The sequence below is a fragment of the Triticum aestivum genome, chromosome 5D (assembly GCF_018294505.1).
Source record: "Triticum aestivum cultivar Chinese Spring chromosome 5D, IWGSC CS RefSeq v2.1, whole genome shotgun sequence".
Lineage (NCBI taxonomy): Eukaryota > Viridiplantae > Streptophyta > Magnoliopsida > Poales > Poaceae > Triticum > Triticum aestivum.
In genome coordinates this window covers 463,811,783-463,828,211 of record NC_057808.1, presented here as the reverse complement: position 1 = coordinate 463,828,211, position 16,429 = coordinate 463,811,783, and positions in this window count along the sequence as shown.

The window sequence follows — 16,429 nt, the reverse complement described above, 5'->3', positions numbered from 1 at the left end:
GACAAAGTGATAGAGACCTATGTTGGGGTCCGGACTTTACAAGAGAGAGGGGTGTTAATGAGCTCGTGTGTTGGTGTTTGGGGGAGAGAATGACTTCTCTATGTGTGTGTGTGTATGTGGTGGGGGGGGGGGGTTGACTTCAGATAAAGAGTGAGGTGTCTATATTTGAGGGACTTTAGCGTAATTGAGATATTGTGCACTCATGGTTGATCAATTTGTTTCACAGTTTGTACTATGAGATAACGATACTTTTGAACATGCGTGATATACCTTGATGTAACAGAATTACAAACCTAAGATTGGAATTTTGGAATTCGACTCCATCATTAGCTTTTGTAATTCATTTAAACGGAGGTACATTTTTTAAGTCGGGATTTCATGATTTCAAATTCATATATCAAACCTAGAGACATACACATACGGGCATGTTCAAACTTTATAATCATCCACTTTATTCATACACATACACATTTTTGCTTTTGTCATCATATTTAGGAGAAACACATTTGGAATTTCATTTGAATTGGACCGTATGATGGTATTTGCTTGTAGTAGCTCAATGATCCATATTTGAATTGAATGGACAATCTAAGTTTTGAGTTGGAGACATTGATTTTCAAAACTTGCACATTTTTTGCGTGCAAAACAAACAAATTGTCGGCCATGATATCATAGTTGGCCGTACGAGAGCAGAATACTTATAATTTTAGGCGCCAAAAGCTTTCAAACTTCCCGCTCACATCGAAATATCACGCGCCTGAAAGTTTAGCCCTGCGATATTCCTGTTTTACCCCTGCCACATGAACGGAAAAGGGCTGCTTTGGTAACTCCATTGTTTTCCCCTCTTTGCCCCCAACATCCTTCCCCAGAGCCCCTCCCCTTCCCCTCCCCGACCCCCCAACCACGGCAAGCCGCCGAATCTAGTCCTCCGCCGCAGCGGTGGACCTCACACCCCGCCGGATCTACCTTCCGCACCTTGGAACCCCCAACTGCCAACTCACCACTTCACCGGAGCCGCTTCAGCGACTGGCTTGTCCACCGCTCTAGATCTCCTTGACCGCCATCATGGCCCACCGCACCGGATCTTCTTAACCGGCGCCCTCGTCCACCATAGCGTAGGCCCTTCACTGACTCCCTCGTCCGCCCCTTCGCTGGCCCTTCATACAAGCCCTTGGCCGCCGCAACAGATCCGCCTCACCGAAAGCACTGTACAATGCGCCCGCCGAAGCCTTCGTCCACTGCACCGGACCCGCTCCACGGATGCCATATTCAACTCCACCGACCCTGCTTTACCGACGCCGCAGCCTCATCAGGTTATTTCAATTTGTACTCCTTCGGTTTTTCTCTTTATTGTGCAACTGTTCACTTACCACAGATGAGCTTTCTTGTATGTCGACAGGCGCCGCAACCGTAGCACCGGAGCCGCTTCAGCGACGGCGACAGCCGGCCCAAACTCAACCGCAACACGAGCACCATCGACGATCCTTAGATATCAAGTATGACAACGATACCCATACGCCGCCGAGAATCAGGTACTATTATCCAACGGCCGGCGCCTACGTTCACTTTCCTAGCATAAGCACCGCACCTTTGAATTTCTTCAGGGCATCATTCAGTTTTTCATGAGACGCGTTATTCTGCTTGCACCTGTAGGGCCATACTTCTGGCAGTGAACATGTTACATGTGCTAAATTACATACCAGTGCACATATAGTTAATATGTTTTAGTTTTGTTCTGATGCCACCTATTGGTTCCATCAGACTGCTTAATGTTCTCTATGCTTAATTACACATCAGCAAACTAGCATGTGGTTCCGCTACTTTTTGTTCGTTTTACCCTACATTTTCTGATGCTAGCTATTACATCACTGCTCTGAGCCTTTGTTCATTACTTGTTTGTGTGTTCTTGATCTTCCCAAGTTGCATGACTAATTTGATGCTTCTATTAATTATGGAGCTGCCAACCCCATCAAGCAAAATATTTGTTCTTTTGGGGCTGGCACCTCGAACAAGCATAAAAATAGAGGGAAGCAGATATATTGTCGTGTATGCACACACCCTTCTTTCATTAGTTTAGATGAACCATTGATGATCAATTCGGACCAGTGCATGCGATTAAAATTAATTTTACCTAAATAGATGGTGAATAATAAACTACAACAACTAGATTTGCAACCACGAGATGCTGACGATATCTTCAAAGAACATTGCAACAGCAGCTAGGCTTCACAACAACATATGGTAAGCCAGTGTGTTTTAGTACATGTGAAATGTAATGCGAGTGGGCTGCTTTCTTGGCTTGTGCCCTCAACATGTAATCCTACCGAATTACAAATAGTTCAGTTGTCTGCTTTGCTGTATTGCTTGATTCGAATGCTTATTTGTTGTTACGCTATACCTGAGTTGGCCAATATGTCAGCAGTGCCTGCTGTACTATCATAAAGAAATGCATGCCTATTTCATTTGAGTCCTTAACTTTTCCTCTCAACTTCATCACAAGACTGTCTTTGTAGTTTATATGAGGCCACACTGTTAAGTGCTTTCTCAGATTATTTCAACTGCTTAGATGCCTTGGCAACTTAAATATAGCGGTTGTACACTCCCTTTCAACTAGGGATGTCAACTGGGTCCCGTTTAATCCCGATTAAAGTCCACTAGTGGTATGATAGTTCAAAAGAGTTTTTGTTTTTTGAGGAAAATGAACTAGGGAGGTAGCAAAAACTAACTAGATGGGACTGGCGGATGTCGTTTATTTGTCACTTACATCCCTAGTTTCATCTTACCATTTTAATTTCTTTTTGGCTGATGCTGCTTCGAACCATTTAAATATAGTTTGCCATGCTCGACAATAATTCGTCCGTTGTTTACCATGTAAGCTTACTGCCTGGATCATACGATAACTATCTCTTATTGATGTCCAGCAGAAACCTTTCAGGATGCCGTTCACACTAGGACACAATGTACAACCCCAGAATCTATTTGTGGAAGCAGTGCGCCATCCATGTTACCAGATGGTAGCAGTTCAGAGGCAACACCGCCGGAGAGCAGTATGAGCACAGATATTATAGTGCTTGAGTCTCTACTGGAGGCAGAAAGAGATGGTGTGGCTGCCATGAATGAGGTAATCTTTATCTTGAGGCTGGAAATTACGGAATTAGCGGCACGCATTATGCAAGCAACCCAAGAATTGGAGGAAGTAAGAATGTTGCATCTGAAGACGGAGGAGGTCCTGCTATTTCTGCTATCTGAAGCCCAAGGTAATCCCGGTTCTTCTTTAGATACCAGTTGAAATTGTCATTAGATTATTGTACTTGCATGTTGTGTCATGTCTCTGAATGGATTATGTTGCAAGACCCCCTATGTTGTCCATGTGTTGTAATGATTCGAATTTTTTAGGCGAGGTAATCCTCAGTACTTGTATGATTGACATAAGGTGAACTGTTTTTCGTGTGAGCATATTGTATTGGATGAAATAACTGTTTGACTCAGAGTGTATCCAACCTACTGAATTCAAAGATCACGACATTTCTAAATCATAATCATATATAAAGGTGGAATAAATCTTTGTTGTGGTTTTGAAGAAATAAATAACAAAATGTATAATTATCTGTGGATATTCGTAATCGAATACAAATTGTATTTGAATTTAGTTTGCCAGGTCCGAGGGCAAACGTGAATGCTAATTCTCCCAAGTTTTGAATGAAGCGGCTAAACACCCACTATAATTTGTGGGCTGCCCGAAGCAAGTGTTTGCGAGATGGAAATTACTGTCTACCCCTGACACTTGACATCCTTATCGACCAGATTTACACTGCTGTCGATAGGGGTAGACTAGTAACTTCAATCAGACGTGACACAATGGCCTCTGAGCCCATTTAGACACGGTGGGCGCCAAACGTGGGCGGCAAAACACATTTGATTCAAGCTCGTCCATTTCCCCATTCATACACGGTGGGCGGCAAAACAAACTCTCCTCGTCCGAAATCGATGTAGGCTAATATTTTAAATAGGGGCAGATGTGTAACTTCCATCAGACGTGACACAACCGCCCTACCTGTCAGGCCCGTTCATACACCATGGGCGCCAACCGTGGGCGGCAAAACACCCTCTCCTCGCCCGAAATAGTTACCGGCAAATATTTGGGAGATGCGAGATTACCGTCCTATCCCCAACCGACGCGATGTCTGAAATTTTAAACGGGGGATAAGTTCGTAACTTTGCCCCATTTCAGAGAAGCGCGTCCCAAAGTTTGAGATCCCCCCTCCCCTCCATTTCCCCATTCATACACCGTCGGCGGCACGACAACCTCCGCACTGCGGCCAGCCTCCTCCGCCCGCCACCCCATCCTCCACCTTGCCGGAGCCGCTACCCCTACCCCGTCGTCCATTGCAAGAGATGGACGTCTCTCATCCACGGCGCTGGACCAGGATCCTTTCATCGCCTCCTCTCGCTTCATCAGCGCCGTCGTCCACCTTGCCGTTGCCGCTCCTACGACCACCTCGTCCACGGCAACAGGATATATCCCCCGACCCGGCCATCTGCCGTCTAAAGTCTTCTTCCCCGCCGCCAACAGCCATCGCACCCGCATCACCCTCAACGTATCAGCATAGGCCTACACGCATCGCAAGAGAGGTGGTACTCTTCCATATGTGCTTAAGTTATTGATCTCACCCGGAAAATAGATTGTAATTTGTTTACTGTACTTTTCTTGTCCGTACCAAATCGTCGTGGCTAGTTGAAAGCAAACATTGGTTGCGAAGTAGCTTTGTCCGGTTTGCACCTTCAGATCCGCCATGGCACGGGCACTATACTCGTAAAGCTTATGGTTTCTCCCCTTTATATTCACTACCATCATCGTTGGTGCTTCGTGTCGTGCTAGCACTGCTCCTCAAGACCTCAACCCAAAGCTTATGTGTTGAAATACGAATCTGATATGATGCTCATATCACTAAAACAGAGAACATTTAATTGGTCACCTAATGTTCCTATATTCGTTTCGAAAAGCATGTGCGCCACCCACTGGTCCAGCTAGTTCCACTTTCCCGATTTTTCTCTTGATGCTTAGGGTTTTCCCCTTTTATCTACTCTACTATGATCTGCGTAGGTGCTTTCTGTCGTACTAGCATTACTCCACCCTTCAAGCTAAACAACACAACACTCAGAATTCGAAAGCTTAGTTGTTCAAATATGATTGTGATATGATACTGATATTAGTTAACTGACACATTTAATTGGTTAGCTAAAGGTCCCACTTGAGTTTCCAAATGCATGTCGCGACATATAGAGAGACAACATAATTGCATTTCTTTGTCACTTGTTGACCGTACTTTCTTGTCCATACCAAATCTTAGTTGTTATTTCAAAGCAAACATTGGTTGCTAACTACCCTTTGCGCGGTTTGCAGCTTCAGATCTGCCATCCCACTGCCACAGTCAACACTGTACTCATCATGCTTATGTTTTCCCCATTTTATGATGACCACAATCAGCCTACGTGGTTCGTGTCGTAATAGCACTGCTCCACCCATCGAGCTAAACAAGCTTAGTTGTACAAATTCATATCTGATATTATTTCTGATATTAGTAAAACTGAGAGATGTTTAATTGGTTAGCTAAATGTTCCTACTTTAGTTTCGAAATGCATGTGAGCCACATATGGAGAAACCGGAAAGAATAGTATTTCTCTGTGCGCTCTGGTTCATCATGGGTGGCCAACCGACATTGTATTGAAAGACTTGGTATATCTTCAATCTGCTTGTTCTGCTACTCTTCTTTAAGATGATACTCTTCTCTTGCGGTCGACTGGTCAGGTCGAGTTGTTCTCCCTTAGTATATTTTGAATTTGTCAGGTCAGGTCGACTTGTTCTTCTTTACTATATGTTGAAGCTATCATCTGCGAAGTGTCATCACTTCTGGAGCTCTCATATTTTGAGTAGTAGGCCACATTATATTAATGCACACAACAAATTACAGCATGCATGGAATCTTTTAAAAGAATTGCAGAGATAGCACAAAGGGGTTTACAGGGAGGCAGTATTGGATTAGAATCACTGCTGCATTACAAACAAAATCTCACTTGTTTTTATGTTTTCATGCATGTCAGATATTGAACATTATCAAAATGAATATGAGAATGGGCGCACGAGAGGAATATTGCGGAACGATCCACTGGCTAACAAACTTGGCATGGTGGAGGATGGCCTATCTTATTCACCCATCAAGGTGCTTGCTCTAACTTTGCAAAGTTGTATTGGTCGCACATATTTTGCATCTGACCTCTTGCATTACTTCTACTTTGTTACACCATCTGCTTAGTTTAAGCATCATATATGAGTATATGCCATACCTATCCATTTTCTGTACCTATTCCATGTGTCGTCACACTATGTTTTTCCAGTCAAATGTTGTTCTTTCGTAATAGATGTCCAAAAGGAAGAGGGTGAGTGCAGATCCTCAAGGAGTACAAACTAGGTATTTGGAAAAGGTAGTGATACCTGTTAAATCAGATAGATCAGCAGCCACAGAAAACACAGGCCCAACTATACCACACTTTACCCCTACTCCAGTGGCCAAACCCCTATTAGAACTGCTGGGAGCCCAGCGTCAGGTACTGTCGATGATATCAATTCAAAATTTGAACTCCTAAATTTCTGCTTGTGCCTTACCTTCTCTCTTGTATGAAAACTAATTTCAGATGAATCTCCTTGCTCAAAGGATCATACGATCTCAAAACAATAATGGGCTCTGCGTTGCTCTTGTCAGTACCTCTCTCCCTTTTGCCTTGTAACGCTGTACTTAATTAATTGCTATTTGATTATGTATCATCAGTCTGCACCTGAGCTTCATTATCCTCTGTTTCTTCCAATATTATTTGATCTATATTTACTCTTTGCAAAATGTAGAATAATGGCAACGCTTATAAAGAATTTTCTTTGGGGAATTTATTGAATTATCCTTCCATCAACATGGAGAAGGGATTTGTCCAGCCCGTGTTAACATGTAATGTAAGTTCATCCTTCTCAAGCCTTCAAACCTTGTTCTAGTATAGATTTGGATAGGCATCATTTCCTCCACTGCTGTTTGCTTTGCTGTTTACATCTGATTGGATGTTTGCAACAACTACCAGTTTCAAATTGTAGTTGTAAAAACATGTTCCTTATGCAGAACAGATCCATTTATTTGCTTATATAATTGTGAAACCTGTTACGTGTCTCCTTGTTTCTCTTTCAGACTCGTATCTCTTACGCCAGGCAGAACTTTGGGAAGATAGTGAGCCAAACCATCTTGAGGACAGCGAGATGACCCCAAGGTCCTGTCTTGATGAAGACAGTGAGTTGAAGCTACTCACCAGCAGGTGTGAGACAACCTCTATGCAGTCGCTGCCTCAATCAGTTCGACTTCTTCAGTCTCAACTTAAAGCGGAAAGGCTTGCTTCAGCTCAGCTCCGACTTGAAGTCAAATATGCAATGAAGATGTCAGAGGACTGCCGTGCGCACCATCATGCCTTAAATCTAGTGTTGATGCATCTATCGTTGGCACAACTGAGGTCTACTCAGCTTCTTCAGCTGTTTGGGGGCCCGACGTGGCCAGGCCTAGTGCCTTCTGAAGTGCTCTCAGTTTTGTATATTCTTTTGTCGGCGCGTTTATTTGCACTGGTGGCGAACTTTGATGCCCAGTGGATCTAATATGTGTGATAGCCGTGATAGCCTAGCGTAAGTTGCTTGCTTATTTATTTCCTTGTTGTCTTGTTTATTTGTTTGCTTGTAGTCATTGTAGTTCTTTTTCCGCGGTTTGCTAGTGGCTGCAATAACCTATTTTTTAAAACTAGGCCACAGTAACCATGTGCTAATATTTACTGTAGTGACACTGGGCCTCCTACGGGCCGTAGAAACAGTGGGCCTTCTACGGGCCGTAGAAACAGTGGGCCTTCTACAGGCCGTAGAAACAATGGGCCTTCTACGGGCCGTATCATCAATGGGCCTTATACGGGCAGTATGATCGATTGGCCAAACATGGGCCAGTAACAGGCCGCATTATGGCCGTAAACGGGCTAGAGTTGGAATCATCCGTTCATGGGCCGGCCATAACGGGCCATCGTTAATAGGCCGTATTTGATGACGCTATGAAAACGGCCCAACGTATTAACGGACCGACTATAACCACGGGCTGAATTTGGCCCACAAGCAGAAAATGACAGTAACGGGCCGTAAGTAAATGAATGCTGGAAATGAGCCCAAGAATAAATGGGCTCTGAGAAGGCCGAAAGATAACATGGGCTAGAAACGGCCCAACGGAATAACGGGCCGTTAATGGGTATAAAGTGATACACTGTTCATTACGGGCCAGTTTCACCACGGGCCGTTAATGGGTGTAAAGTGATACACTGTTCATTACAGGCCAGTTTCACCATGGGCCGTTAATAGGCCAAGAGTTACATAGGGCCTCATATGGGCCGAAAGACGTCATGGGCCATACATGGGCCAGAAGTGAAAACAGGCTGGAATCATATTGGGTGGCCTAGATGACGCTACTGGGCCTAATTCGGATAGGGCGTAACGGGCCTTGGGTTAGCGGGCTGTAAATGGGCTATATGCGAACATGCCGTTAACAGGCTTTACATGGGCCGGCCCGCCACCTTTTGACCAAGTCAAACGGGCCGGCCTTTTCACATGAATGGGCCTCTGTTGGGCCGTGCCACGTGTCGACGTATCATAGGCGCCTTCTGTCCAATGAGTGGATGACATTTGTCCCAACGATGAGTCGACACGTGTTTCCTCCAGCCAATGATGATTTTACACGTGGAAAATCCCCATTGGTCGCGGCTGTTAACGGGTTATCGGATCCAAAAACCGACCCAATAGCTTAACGGTGTTCCGTTATGGTGGATGCCACGTGTCAGTCACCCTTGACGAAAGCACTTCTGTGACGCGCGATTTATCGTCATGGAAGTGGACACTTCCGTGATGATAATTTTGGCAATGTCATGGAACACTTCTACGACAGCACAGGTATGACTATCTTGATTCTGTCATAAATTTGTCATGGATGTACATGCATGACAGAAAACGCGACCTACTGTGACAAACACGTATCATCACGGAAGTGTATTTTTTTGTAGTGAATTGGTTCATACTTTTTAACGTGCTTCAGCCTTTTCAACCCTCATGCAATACATGAGTGCAAGCCATGGATATAGCACTATGGGTGGAATAGAATATGATGATGGAGGTTGTGTGGAGAAGACAAAAAGGAGAAAGTCTCACATCGACGCGGCTAATCAATGGGCTATGGAGATGCCCATCAATTGATGTCAACGTGAGGAGTAGGGATTGCCATGCAACGGATGCACTAGAAGCTATAAGTGTATGAAAGCTCAAACTAAAACTAAGTGGGTGTGCATCCAACTTGCTTGCTCATGAAGACCTCGGGCATTTGAGGAAGCCCATCATCGGAATATACAAGCCAAGTTCTATAATGAGAATTCCCACTAGTATATGAAAGTGATAACTGAAGAGACTCTCTATATGAAGAACATGGTGCTACTCTGAAGCACAAGTGTGGTAAAAGGATAGTAACATTGCCCCTTCTCTCTTTTCTCTCATTTTTTTCCTTTTTTCTTTTTTTGGGCCTTCTCTTTTTTTTGGCCTTTCTCTCTCTCTTTTTTTTCGTCCGGAGTCTCATCCCGACTTGTGGGGGAATCATAGTCTCCATCATCCTTTCCTCACAGGGGCAATGCTCTAATAATGATGTTCATCACACTTTTATTTACTTACAACTCAATATTACAACTCGATATCTAGAACAAAGATATGACTCTATATGAATGCCTCCGGCGGTGTACCGGGATGTGCAATGATCTAGCGTAGCAATGACATCAAAAACGGACAAGCCATGAAAACATCGTGTAGCTATCTTACGATCATGCAAAGCAATATGGAAATAAATGCGCAAGTCATGTATATGATGATGATGGAAGTTGCATGGCAATATATCTCGGAATGGCTATGGAAATGCCATGATAGGTAGGTATGGTGGCTGTTTTGAGGAAGATATAAGGAGGTTTATGTGTGATAGAGCGTATCGTATCATGGGGTTGGATGCACCGGTGAAGTTTGCACTAACTCTCGAGGTGAGAAAGGGCAATGCACGGTACCGAAGAGGCTAGCAATGATGGAAGGGTGAGAGTGCGTATAATCCATGGACTCACATTAGTCATAAAGAACTCATATACTTATTGCAAAAGTTTATTAGCCCTCGAAGCAAAGTACTACTACGCATGCCCCTAGGGGGATAGATTGGTAGGAAAAGACCATCGCTCGTCCCCGACCGCCACTCATAAGGAAGACAATCAATAAATAAATCATGCTTCGACTTTGTTACATAACGGTTCACCATACGTGCATGCTACGGGAATCACAAACCTCAACACAAGTATTTCTACTAATCCACAACTAGCCACTAGCATGACTCTAATATCACCATCTTTATATCGCAAAACTATTGCAAGGAATCAAACATATCATATTCAGTGATCTACAAGTTTTATGTAGGATTTTATGACTAACCATGTGAATGACCAGTTCCTGTCATCTCTCTTAATAGATATAAGTGACGCAAGAGAGTTTAATTCTTTCTACAAAAGATATGCCCACGCTCTAACAAACATAAGTGAAGCAAAAGAGCATTCTACAAATGGCGGTTTTCTATATGAAGAGAGACAGGCAATCCAAACTTCAAATGATATAAGTGAAGCACATGAAGAATTCTATAAAGCCATACTCAAACAATATAAGTGAAGTGCAATGAGCATTCTATAAATCAACCAAGGATTATATCATACCAGCATGGTGCATAAAAGAAAAATGAAAACTAAATGCAAAAGATGCTCCAAGATTTGCACATATCGCATGAACGAAACGAATCCGAAAACATACCGATACTTGTTGAAGAAAGAGGGGATGCCTTCCGGGGCATCCCCAAGCTTAGACGCTTGAGTCTCCATGAATATTTACTCGGGGTGCCTTGGGCATCCGCAAGCTTGAGCTGTTGCCTCTCCTCCTTCTCCTCATATTGAGACCTCCTCGATCTTCGAACACTTCATCCACACAAAACTTCAACAGAAAACTCGGTAAGATCCGTTAGTATAATAAAGCAAATCACTACTCTAAGTACTGTTGCAAACCAATTCATATTTTGTTTTGGTATTGTAGCTACTGTAATATAACTTTTTCATGGCCTAATCCACTGATATAAATCGATAGTTTCATCAAAACAAGCAAACTATGCATCAAAAACAGAATCTGTCTAAAACAGAACAGTCTGTAATAATCTAAACATTCACCATACTTCTGATACTTGAAAACTTCTGCCACAATTAGGAAAAATAAAAAATTTGTATAGAAAGACAGTGCAAAAAGTTTCAGAACCATTTGACGTTCCAGTAAAACATTAAAAATCACGCACTACAGACAAAGTTTCTGTCCTGCACCGTACAAACCAACAAGCATTGTAAACATCCTAAAGGCAAACCTTGGCACATTATTTTTATAATACAATGGAATTGTACAACGGGATAATTATTTTTGTTGAAAAGTTTCTGTAATCAAGATTCACAAAGTTTCCGTGAGCATGAACAAAGTTCAAGGCTAGCTCCCACTTCAACAATGCTCGTCTTTCTCACTTTCACTTTCCTTTTTGAAAAAGTTTTAGGTTCCCCTCTTTATTTTTTTTGTTTTTAAACTAAATAAAAGCACTCAACAGAAATAAATGACTCTCTAAAACTTCCGGGTTGTCTCCCTGGCAGCGCTTTCTTTAAAGCCATTAAGCCAGGCATATAGTGCTCAAGTAGTGAATCCACCCAGATCCCAAGGTATATCCAAGCCAATTTTAATTAGCAATGATTTGGCATTTAGTAGTGAGCACAAGGCAACATATATCAAGCAATGACGAAGTCTAACTCTCTTCCTATGCATCGGCATGTCATAAAAGAACAATTCATGCACACATAGTAAAGGCCAATGCATGTATAAACAGTTTCTTGCAATTTTATCATGTTGGAAACATAGAGAGGTGGAGATATAGTTCCTCTCTCATAATAATTGCAAGTAGGAGAAGCAAACACATGCATATTATATCATCAAAATCATCATGTGCAACCCATCAATATAATCCTTAATAAGCACAAACTTCTCCGATATAGTGTAATCGGGAGAATTCAAAAAGATAATAGGACTATCATGCGTGGGTGCAATAGCAACAATTTCATGTTTAACATAAGGAACTATAGCAAGTTCATCTCCATAAGCATAATTCATATTGGCATCTTGGCCACAATCATAGCAAGCATCATCAAAAAGGGATATTTCAAGAGAATCAACGGGATCATAACAATCATCATAGCAATCATCCTTCGGTAAGCACGAAGGGAAATTAAATAATGTATGAGTTGAAGAGTTACTCTCATTAGAAGGTGGGCACGGGTAGCTAATCCTCTCTTCCTCCTTTTGCTCTTCGCTCTCCTCATCATCTTTTTCATCCAATGAGCTCACAGTTTCATCAATTTCTTCTTCCATAGACTCCTGCAAAATATTAGTCTCTTCTTGGACAGCGGAGGAGTCCTCAATACTCCCTCCATTCCCTTATACAAGGCCACTACCAAAAATACATTTTGCATCAATACAAGGCCACAAACGGTAATCGAGGCAAAAATTAATGATGTTTTCTCGTACTAGTAACTTTTTAATACTTACATGCATGTAGTCATAATGACACTTAGCTACTTCCTTCACATTCATTCGTTGCATGCTTGTGGCGTATTAAAGATCCCGGTTAACGAAAAGAAAAGTTGCCTTTCAAAGTAGTCATTAAATTTTCCCTTGGTATCTGTAATATGAGTTTGTGGACTTGTATAAGGGAATGGAGGGAGTATATGGTTTAACATAGGCATTAGAAGCATAATTTAAGTATGGCAAAGTTTTTAGATTTGTAAAGAGTAGCATCATACTTTTCAATCAAAGAAGCAATTTCATAAGCACCCTTAAAAGCAACAAATTCTTCAATTTGTTGAACATCATAGTAATTATAAACACCCTTGGCATACGAAGATACGATTCCATTATCGCTAAACTCACATTGGTAGGGAAGGTGTTTCTTAGGGTTTTCGGAAAAACAAGTAAAATCATATATTTCACATCGATTCCAAGCATAGCATTGTAGACAATGAATTTGATCCAGTAAAAGTTTCCCTTTTTGAGATATGCGATGTCGCACATAACAAGCATGCTCATCTAAAGATTTGCCCTCAACTAAGCTAGTTGGGGTTTCAGCACGAGCACATAGGGATCGAAGATGATCCAAGTAAAAAGCTTCAGGAGTGTGATAGATTTTGAGTGGTTCTTCAACCATTGGTTTAGTAGGTACAACTAATTTTTTTGGTATTTTGCGTTTCCTGCCCATAACTAAAGATAGAAAACAACTAAGAACAGCAAATAAAAATTACTTAGTGATAAAGCAAACAAGTACACACGAGAATATTCGCCCCACGCTATAACTCCACGGCAACGGCGCCAGAAAAAGGTCTTGATAACCCACAAGTATAGGGGATCAATTGTAGCCTCTTTCGATAAGTAAGAGTGTCGAACCCAATGAGGAGCTAAAGGTAGAACAAATATTCCCTCAAGTTCTATCGACCACCGATACAACTCTATGCACGCTTAACGTTCGCTTTACCTAGAACAAGTATGAAACTAGAAGTACTTTGTAGGTGTTTTTGGATAGGTTTGCAAGAATATAAAGAGCGCGTAAGTAAAAAGTAGGGATTGTTTAGATAAAGACACAATAAAGTAAATATAGCGAGTGTGGAAAAGTGGTGGTAGGAGTTGCGAAATTGTCCCTAAGCAATTGACTACTTTACTAGACCGATAGCAAGTTTGATGTGGGAGAGGCCACTGCTAGCATGTCATCCCTGACTTGGAATTCTATGCACTTATGATTGGAACTATTAGCAAGCGTCCGCAACTACTAACGTTCATTAAGGTAAAACCCAACCATAGCATCAAGATATATTGGTCCCCCTTCAATCCCATATGCATCAATTTCTATGCTAGGTTGAAGCTTCTGTCACTCTTTCCCTCCAATACATAGTCCTATCAACATACAACTAACCCTATGGTGTGATCCACGCGTGCGCTCATACGATGGGCACCAAAGGACAGCAACATAACCACAAGCAAATTAAATCAATCATAGCAATTCATCAACCACCGATAGGACAACGAAAATCTACTCAGATATCATAGGATGGCAGCACATCATTGGATAATAATATGAAGCATAAACCACCATGTTCAAGTAGTGGGTACAACGGGTTGTGGGAGAGTGGACCGCTATAGATAGAGGGGGGAAGGTGATGGATATGTTGGTGAAGATGGCGGAGGTGTTGGTGAAGATCGCGGTGATGATGATGGTGGCCACGGCAGCGTTCCGGCGCCACCGGAAGAGAGGGGGAGAGGGGCCCCCTTCTTCTTCTTCCTTGACCTCCTCCCTAGATGGGAGAAGGGTTTCCCCTCTGGTCCTTGGCCTCCATGGCATGGGAGGGGCGAGAGCCCCTCCGAGATTGGATCTGTCTCTCTGTCTCTCTCTGTTTATGTGTTCTGGTATTCTGCCCTTTTGCCGTTTCTTATATATCCGGAGATCCGTAACTCCGATTGGATTGAAACCTTCGCCAAGATTTTTTTTCGAAAATTAGCTTTCTTACGGCCAAAGAAGAGCAGCAACCGCCTTACGGGTGGCCCACGAGGGTCAGGGGCGCACCCAGGGGGGCAGGCGCGCCCCCTGCCTCGTGGCCACCTCGGGCACCGTCTCGCATTGATTCTTCTTCCCATATTTTCCAAATATTCCAAAAATATTCTCCATCCGTTTTTATCCTGTTTGGACTTCGTTTGATATGGGTTTTCTGCGAAACATAAAACATGCAACAAACAGGAACTGGCACTGGGCACTGGATCAATATGTTAGTCCCAAAAATAGTATAAAAAGTTGCCAAAAGTATAGGGAAGTTGTATAATATTGGCATGGAACAATCAAAATTTTTAGATACGACGGAGACGTATCAATCCCAAATAGGAAAGCGCGCTCATCGAGTTCATCCATGAGAATCGTGAAATCTTTGTATGGAAACCTTCTGACATGCTGTCGTGGAAAACCACGGCCACCTATGGGACCAAGGGTCCCTTGCTGGTTCGACGGGGGGATGTCACGTTGCACAAAGAGCAGTAGAGTGTGGGGGCAGCACGGTAGAGATCACACGGGCAGGTTTACCCAGGTTCGGGCCGCCATGAGGCGTAAAGCCCTACTCCTGCTTTGGTGGATTGATGGTGGAAAAATGGTGGTGGTTGTAGTGCGTTTGCCCAGCAGGGTTGCCTCAGGCGAAACGACTACGAATGTATGAAATGTGAGGGGGTGGATTCGCTAACACAGCATCCAACCCTTTGTAAGGTTGTCTTGGGCCTCCTTTTATAGACTAAGGGGTCACCAGTGGCAAATCAGTCATTATGCACTGATAAGGTAGCAAATAGTGCTATCATACCTAACTCTGCAGGCTGTCAGAGTGCATTAAATGCGCCGCTCAATGTCACATCGTCGCTTGCCCGACAAGCCTTGCCGGGCTATTTTGCCAGCTTCGCGCCTGCTCGCTTGACACGTCGCGGGACGGGTGTCGCCTGTAGACTTTTCCTGTAGAAAGAGGCTGCCATGTGGCAAATAGCTGCCACTTAGTCACTTTGCCGCTTGACACCGCACTGATCGACGACGTGCATCATGGTCTGGTGGTTTGGTGAGGTGGTTCCGCCTCCGCGAGTCCCGGCAGTCCCTGCCGGGGCGTCTTGGGGTTTTTTCCGGTGGTGACCCCGTCCTTGCCAGGCTCGCCTACCCGGCAAGGGAGGCTTTTCTCCTGGTGGTTTCTTACTTCTCTGGCTTGGTCTTGGTCCTCTTGATCTGCATGTTGGTCCTTTGAAGATCTTGGTCTCTTGTACTTTGTCCTGATCCTGGCGCTGTAATCTTGCTCCCGTTCCTATGCATAGTCTGGGCAACGAACCCAGGGTCTGTTGCACCGACAGAAGCCCCCGGGCCTGCCCCGAACGTGCTACCGAGCATCATCGGGGTAGGCCCTAATAAGTGCACATGCAGGGGTGTGGAGGAGGCTGGCCCCTTGAGGTCTTCTTTGCTTCTTCATTAATCTTGAGCCCAGGCCAGTTTCCGGTTTCCCCGCATGTCGTGTAAAGCCAATCATGGTGGGTCCGCACTTGTAATGGCCCGTGAATGACTTTAACACAAGGGGTAGAAACTGCCAATTCACTCTTCCCACCACATCCTTATCCTTAGCCACGTATGTTGCATGCGTCGCACGGGGTAGGTAACGGAGGCACGTTGTG